At 39.8% G+C, this 8,112-nt stretch overlaps 1 pseudogene; it reads right to left on the bottom strand.

The window, feature by feature from the left end:
* Positions 1-7,766: 7,766 nt before the first annotated feature.
* LOC148513969 (5S ribosomal RNA) lies at positions 7,767-7,885 on the bottom strand (annotated as a pseudogene).
* Positions 7,886-8,112: the final 227 nt, after the last annotated feature.

Raw genomic sequence — 8,112 nt, 5'->3', positions numbered from 1 at the left:
TATGGGATAATTTATATTTCTCCACTTCCCAAGAAAAGCTGTCAAACTTGACCATCGGCACAAAAGATAGGCCCCTTGAAAGTACCTGAGTTTCTGTTTCAGTCAAGGAATGGCTGGAAAGATTAAATATTATCGCTTCTTCAGAAGAGGAGGTCTCCCTGGTCATCTTCTTCCTCAACCACTGTCCTCCACGGTGCGTGAAGCATCTGCGATATCTCGTCGCTGCCTACGGGTACATACCCCTAAAGGGAGATTAGCAGAGGTGTTTGATACATGGGGGCCAGCATCAGAATCTCTAATAGTGATGGCATCCTGTGAAAAATCAGAGTCAGGTAAGAAGTATCTTGGACCTCGTCTCATGGGTCTTTCCAACTGACGCTGTCCCGAACTAATCCAAAGGTACACATGATTCTGTTCATAGTCATTAATTACTTTAGCCTTTTTTAATTTTGTTAACTGAATCAACTCCCTCCTGTATGTAGCTAACTGAGTGGTTAATTTATCTTGCCAGTTTGTCCTGTCATCAGTTTCAAGTGTGTTCTTATGGGCTATTTCGAAAGCAGATATTTTATCACGGGTAAGCTGTAGCTCACGTGTAGCCTCCTCTATAACAAGCAATATTAAATCATAGCTGCACTTGTTCAGGATACCAATCCAATGTTTACAGAAAGCTACATTGTGACCACCGATGGTCGGGCAGTTCTTTACATGAAAACCACGTGGAATGTGTTTTTCTTTGTAATATTCACTTAGTGTAACACCGTGATAAAAATAGTCAATTTCCCTCTGTTTCAATTTCAGTAAATCGCGATATAACTGCTCAGGGGACTTAGTACCCAATTTATCAAATAGTTCTTTAAATAGAATGGATTCAGCTTCAGAGTCAGTAAAAGAAAGCACCTGGCCTTGTGTCAATACAGCCAGGTTTAAGGCTTCACATAATTCCTCGTCCATATTCAAATGACCTTCAGCCATGTTCAAAAATAAAAAGAACACAGCATGAAAAAAAATGGACATAAAACGGTGCAAGAGTATACGGGCAAATGTAATGGGTGCCTATTCCCCGAGTCAATCCCAATCTGCCACAGAGGAAAGACTCATACAAACATCGGTATGGGTGGCACTCACATGTAGTAAAAAAATGGCAGGTGCCCTCCGGAGAAGCTCCTCAGCGGGGGCTCCAATACATGTACATTCCGGCGGCACTCAGTGCAGATAAATAACCACTCAGACAGCAGATATGAATGTCAACATTTCGATGTTACACCATCATCATCAGGATATCAAAAGACATAAAAACAGTGCACTTACTTATACCCCCACCAGCTAACATGCATGGAAGCAGCTCCCGGGTCCGTCCCGGTGGCGCCCACAAATGACATCACCCACGCGACCCGTTACCATGGCTGCTAAACCAATAAACAAACACATACAAATATGGACAAGGAAGCTAGTACAGGGTTACAAGTATCACAATATCAATACAACGATCTCATCACAGATGCATGGAGACTCTACTGCTTACTTGAAAACAATATTAGCTAGGTATTGTACATTAAATGTCATAGTAGTCACAACCTCGTGTCAGCATTAAACCCAAACTGTACATATACGATTGATTAATTATAGTCATAGTTAAAAATAACATATAACAAAGACAAACACTTATACCAGACAAAAATACATACACTATGAATAACAAAATCAAAAAATAATATTGATTAACATCACAAATAAAATCCACTGCAGAGTTGTAAAACACCAACCCTGCAACCAATCTGAATCTAATACACCGAGTGTGCCGAGCACAATATTGCTTATAAGCAAAAACAGCATGGTATTGAAAAACTGCATCAAATTTAGTCATAGCACCAGTGACCGTACCTGCCATTCCTGGACATAGTACTGAATATAACATGATAGTCCATAACATATCACAAAAAACAATGTAAGCCAAGGTTATCATTTAACCCTTTAGGAGATAAGGTACCAAGTCTGAAAATCCAATGTGATTCACACTGCAGAAGCCTCTTAGATCGATCACCCCCACGATTCTGATCCAACTGCATGCTTTAAGGGTGAATTGCTATTGTGTTTGCAACATGCTGTTGACCATAGTATTATTTCTCAGGAACTCTGTGATTCTCTTGTGCCCAAATATCCTATCATTCCGATTATGTATACATTGCCTAAGGTGTACTTACAACCCTGTGTAACTGGACATCCAGACTTCCTGATGGATACTACCTCCTTTTTGAATAAGCTTTTGGCCATTGGAGATATTCCATCTAACAGCCTATTATGTAGTATAGATATCTCCAATCTTTACACGATCATACCTAATGAGTCTGGCATTGAGGCAGTACATAAGCTAATAGAGGGTAATCCCTTGTATAGTGGTCTTGACATTGAATTGGTGGTCCAGCTTTTGAATATGATTCTTACATGCAATTACTTTATCTATGCGGGCAAATTGTATTTGCAACGCATTGGTTGTGCAATGGGGTCGAATGTGGCCTCATCGTACGCCAATGCGTACATGTTTATGGAAGAACGTAATATCTTTTCTTCCTCATCTTTTATTTCGGAGCGTATACATCTATATACTCGATATATAGATGACATATTCATAATTTGGACTGGTACTTGCAATGAATTCACTGAGTTTATAGAGAGACACAATAATGGTATGAGCCCTATTAAGTTTACTTACAATATTCAAACAGAATGTGTAACTTTTTTGGATGTTGAGGTATATAACCATGATGGTATTGTTGGTACATCCCTATACAGTAAGCCTACAGATAGAAATTCCTTGCTTCACGCCAATAGTTTTCACACCAAGCCTTTAAAATATGGCTTGCCTTATTCACAATTTATGCGAGCCAAGCGCATTTGCAATAATTCTGAAACAGCGAGTGTTAAAATGGATGAAATGGCGAGTAGGTTTTTGTCTCGTGGTTACCACAAGGATTCCCTGTGGGTGGCCAAGGACAAAGCTATGAGTATTCCACGTGAACATTTATTGTGTCCCAAAATGATATCTAATCAAAACAAGCGTATGCCTTGGGTGAATCATTACAATACTTTCAGTTCCATCATTAATAGACTGTCAAAACAGTTTTGGCCTATAGTGCAGAATGATCCTGATCTTAACTTTTTGACACAATGATTATGTCCTGTTACACACGTGGCAAGAACATCCAAGATTGGGTGGTTAAGACCGATGTTGGAAGCGGCCTAGACAAGAATAAAAGTGAGGAACGTAATTTTATGAGGTTAAAAAATGGATACTTCAAGTGCCTCAACTGTCTAACATGTAGATACTTGACAACTGGGGATTCGTTTGTTAATCCACATAGTGGCAAACGGTATAATATTAGATTCAGATTGAGTTGTACGACTAAATATGTTATTTACCTTATTACCTGCCCATGTGGTTTAGGTTATGTCGGTAAGACCGACAGAACCTTACGCGAGCGTATGGCACTGCACCGGTCAGCTATCTGAGCGGCCATTATCACTGGTGCTACCGACCAGCCGGTTGCCAGACAATTCTTACAGGCCGGACACAATATTTCAGCATTGCGCTATATTTTAATCGATCACATCCCACCTCTTACTTGTGGGGGTGATCGATCTAAGAGGCTTCTGCAGTGTGAATCACATTGGATTTTCAGACTTGGTACCTTATCTCCTAAAGGGTTAAATGATAACCTTGGCTTACATTGTTTTTTGTGATATATTATGGACTATCATGTTATATTCAGTACTATGTCCAGGAATGGCAGGTACGGTCACTGGTGCTATGACTAACTTTGATGCAGTTTTTCAATACCATGCTGTTTTTGCTTATAAGCAATATTGTGCTCGGCACGCTCGGTGTTAGATTCAGATTGGTTGCATGGTTGGTGTTTTACAACTCTGCAGTGGATTCTATTTGTAATGTTAATCAATATTATTTTTTTATTTTGTTATTCATAGTGTATGTATTTTTGTCTGGTATAAGTGTTTGTCTTTGTTATATGTTATTTTTAACTATGACTATAAGAAATCAATCGTATATGTACAGTTTGGGTTTAATGCTGACATGAGGTTGCGACTACTATGACATTTAATGTACAATACCTAGCTAATATTGTTCTCAAGTAAGCAGTAGAGTCTCCATGCATCTGTGATGAGATCGTTGTATTGATATTGTGATACTTGTAACCCTGTATTAGCTTCCTTGTCCATATTTGTATGTTTGTTTATTGGTTTAGCAGCCATGGTAATGGGTCGCGTGGGTGACGTCATTTGTGGGCGCCACTGGGATGGACCCGGAAGCTGCTTCCATGCATGTTAGCTGGTGGGGGTATAAGTAAGTGCACTGTTTTTATGTCTTTTGATATCCTGATGATGATGGTGTAACATCGAAATGTTGACATTCATATCTGCTGTCTGAGTGTTTATTTATCTGCACTGAGTGTCGCCGGTACGTACATGTATTGGAGCCCCCACTGAGGAGCTTCTCCGGAGCGCACCTGCCATTTTTTTACTACATGTGAGTGCCATCCATACCGTTGAAATATATATATATATATATATATATATATATATATATATATATATATATATATATATGTAGAAATCACAGGGGCTCTGCACTCATCATAATAACTAATAATAATAATAATAATAATAATAATAGTAATAATAATAATAATAATAATAAACATAATAAACAGTGGGGTTATGTTTTTTATTATTATTATTATTAGTAGTAGTTATTATGGTGAGTGCAGAGCCCCTGTGATTTCTATTTAAACAATGTGGTCACATACCATGTTGCACCCCAAAACTAGGAATGGTGAGTGCTGTGGATTAGTGCTTTTATATATATATGTATATATACAGTCAGGTGCATAAATATTGGGACATCACTAGTGATGTCAGTGGGGCCGGACCCAGACGGTAGGCTTTCCCATGGGAACGCCTCTGTCTGGCAGCCACACCCCCTGCATGCCCTCCAGGGAGAGTCCAAGACACTAGCTTGCATCAAGTCCAGTACAAGGAATGAGTTTCACCAAGAAGAGGTCCTAGACACTAACTTACATCAGAATATGCTAAACGCTCACTAGAAAGGGGTCAGGGATGCAAAACTGCATTGACAGGTGGTGTAAGGTTAGTGCCTACTGGCTAGAGGTTTAGACGCACTGTAGGTTGGAAGTTAGCGCACACAGGCTAGATGATTGGATGCACTGTTGCACTGTAAGTTGGTACTCGATGCACACAGATCGGATATTAAATGTACTGTTGCAGAGTGAGGTGTTACTTCATCTGACACAGGTTAGATGTTAGGAACACTGTTGCACAGAGAGAGTTGGTATAGACTTTTACACAGGCTAGATGTTGGTTGCTCTGTTGCAGAAAATATTAATACTAAAGTCACCAGTAACTTGAAGGAATCTGGAATGAGATAGCAGCAAAACACACAGGTAGCCTTAATGTTGCACAGGCAACTTCCTGTGATCCGGAGTCAATTGGGTATGGAGTTGTCAGATGATGCAAACTGTCATAGCCACGTCCATGACGGCGACCGCAGAAACCAGGCACAGCACAATCCACGACAGTTCACATGGCACTAAGCAGAATACTCAGTGCGCTACCCTCCACCGCACCTGGCGTCTGACCACATGGGAGATCAGGGGAAACCGGCGCAGAGGTGAGCAACGGCTGATCCTAGGCCACAACCTAACATGCTGTGCCCGAGATTGATTTACTGAGTGCCACCTTCTGCTTTGTATATATATATATATATATATATATTCATAATGTGATTAGTTCAAGCAACCAGCATGTTTTTTAATATAACCATGTATAATAGTGCAACCACCTTGTGTGTGTATATAGCAAAGTGTAAGAGTGTTCAATTGTGTGCTATTTCATATACTACCAAAAAATAAATAAAAAATAGCAATAAAAATACACGAGTGTGATAAAAACAAATAAGATCAGATGTCTACATATATTAGAAGATTTTTAAACAATTTATTATATAATAGATAAATAGTTCATGTAGACACAAAAATGTTCATAGTAAAATTCACTTAACCTCTAATGGGTAACCATTTAATCTGCATATAGATGTACAAAGAATGCAAAAAGTACAAAGTGCTGTGTAAAAACGCATACAGTTATCATATATTGTCAAATATAACTGTAAGGTAACCAATCTACTTAGTAAGCAACAATTAATAATCACAAATTTATAGCACAGTAAGACTAAAAGCAAAAAAAGGTATTTTTTTAAAAAGTCAATGGGTTTCTAAAAAGTCAATACTTATCTGAATAAGATGCAAGTAGTTAATGAGGCAAGAGGTGCAGCTTCCCATTGCACTTCATCTATCTAGGAATTCATAAAGGGTACTGCTGCTATGGGGTGTCTCATATTTATACCCCAGTGGATAAGGACTGATTGAACATCATTAGGTCTACTTGTGACCTCACTTCCAGTTCATGAGTGTCATGCAGGGGCGTATCTATAATGGGTGCAGGGTGTGCGGTGCACACAGGCCCCTGGGTCCAGAGGGGCCCCACACTGCACACCCTGCAACCATATTATCTAAAACTCCCCTGTCAATGGTCCCTCATCGGGTATCGGCGCTGCACAGAACACAGAATATGGCTACCATGGCCATTTTTCCTGCGTTCTGTACATGTGCATTAGACTCTGGGCACACTCTAGTGCCCAGAGTCTACTGACTTTGCAGTGGCCGGCCAACCACATCAGTCAGCTGCTGGCCACCAGGGAGAGAGGAGGGAGCCCAGCACGGGGAATGCACATGGGCCCCCTCCTCTCTTAAGGCGCCCCTGGTGTCATGGTCATGTAACTCTGTGTTTTGTTACCAATTTAGCTCTAACAGTAACAATGGTGGCACAATCACAACCTCATATAGCTCTCTGTCCAAAGTCGTATAATATTTAAAGCTGTACAAGTAATAATAGGGTAAGTGTGATCACTCTTTCAGCTCTTGATGTCACATCTGCCCGGCTGTATGTTCCTCTTCACGAGAGTGCCTGCATGCCCAGACTCTTCTTATTGTCTCCCAGCATCATCCAGTGATTACTGTGCTTGCACTCCCTGGCTGCGAGATTAGTATTTCTCCTCCTCGTATCATGTTTGCCCTTCTCTTGCGTACTCTTCTGATTAGTCGATCTGCCACAGAGAGCTCATCATGGTCACCGTCTTTGCTATTCCCTCACATGTTGCATTGTTAGTAACTGTATATTCACCCTTCATTTAATTTGTTTCACTTGGACAAGTTTATTCTTCCAATTGGTCATCAACAACCCGGGTTTTTGTGCAACTGGTACATGCCTCACTATGATTTAAAAGACAATTGTTTGTGCTTCCTTTTCTCATTGATATTATTATGTACTTCAATTGGTATATAACAATTGTAACACTCAATGCCAAAGTGCCGTTATGATATTCCTCCACAGACTTAGTAACCAATATTGGTTAGATCCATAAATAAAACTATATTTTTATATAATTATATATACTGTAGTATTACACATAAGAAATAAACATATATATGATATAATAAACACAGTTTAAAACAGAAAGAAACAAAAAAGGGGGGTGGTGTCCATCACGACTGAATAATTTAGTTAACTTCAAACAGGATACAGTGTATTATCTCGTATATATCTGGGTATCATCACTGCACCCTTTTTTGAACAATGTCACCACGATGCACCCTTCAGCATATGTGTAGTAGTATCTACAGCACCAGGTATTTTCAGTAGGTCTCCCATCCAAGTACTAACCAGGCCCAATTATGCTTAGCTTTCAAGATTGGGTGAGATTGGACATTAACATAATTGTATGGCTGTAGGTACAGATGTTCCATATATGCCTCCAACCTCATCCATCATAAAAAGGAAGCTATTTTGTAGCCCTCATTAAAACCATGGGGGACCAAGGTGTTCAATTCGAAAATCCAGTACGTTTCTCATTGCTCAAGTCACCTTCCTTTCACCTAGGGTGAAATGTTCTATGGCTTTGAAAGTTAAGTCTTCTGGGTTGGACCCATGCTGCGTATTAAAATGTCTGGAAATTGCATG

This window comes from Taudactylus pleione, unplaced genomic scaffold (assembly GCF_031769625.1).
Source record: "Taudactylus pleione unplaced genomic scaffold, aTauple2 ptg000265l, whole genome shotgun sequence".
Lineage (NCBI taxonomy): Eukaryota > Metazoa > Chordata > Amphibia > Anura > Myobatrachidae > Taudactylus > Taudactylus pleione.
The sequence above is the reverse complement of the archived record's forward strand: the minus strand, read 5'-3'. Positions and strand labels throughout refer to the sequence as shown.